Source organism: Morus notabilis, unplaced genomic scaffold, assembly GCF_000414095.1.
Source record: "Morus notabilis unplaced genomic scaffold, ASM41409v2 Scaffold10309, whole genome shotgun sequence".
NCBI lineage: Eukaryota > Viridiplantae > Streptophyta > Magnoliopsida > Rosales > Moraceae > Morus > Morus notabilis.
Window position 1 is genome coordinate 1 of NW_010363260.1, and position 518 is coordinate 518.

A 518-nucleotide genomic window follows, 5' to 3' on the forward strand; every position below is an offset into this window, starting at 1 on the left:
GTGTGAGCAGCTGTATTTAATTTTTTTATTGTTTTAAATGAACGAGTGATTGTGATGAGTCTCTACAGACCTGTAATGATTTGCGGTTATGATCGCAGATCTTATGAACATCTAAGGGACTGAGTTGCTTTCACTTTTTCAAAGTTTTTTTTTTTTTTTTTTTTTTTTTTTAATTTGTTTGGCTTCTTGTTTTCACTGATTTAATTTTTGATTTTGTCTTTTTTAGGCATGATTTTGTGTTTGTTGGTAATTGAAAAATATAAAATGTTTCCCTTATTTGTAGACAGCCATTTCTTGAAGTTGGATTCTTTGCTTGGTAAACTAAGAAGATATTGTTGTTTGGTTTAGGTAATGTTGCTTTTGAGCGTGAGTTTTGTGATTTTAGATGTTGTATAATTGCTCGTTCTATGTTGGTGGTGGGTTTTTTTTCCCCCAAATTATTTTGGTAATAATTTGTCTGGTTATGATCTGATGATGATTTTGTGTTTTTCAATTTGATTATTGTTGCTTTTAATTTG

At 29.5% G+C, this 518-nt stretch overlaps 1 non-coding gene across 1 annotated transcript; it reads left to right on the top strand.

The window, feature by feature from the left end:
• Positions 1–44: 44 nt before the first annotated feature.
• Positions 45–129, top strand: LOC112092662. Its single transcript, XR_002902685.1, has one exon. It is a non-coding gene; the product is annotated as a small nucleolar RNA SNORD25 (small nucleolar RNA).
• Positions 130–518: the final 389 nt, after the last annotated feature.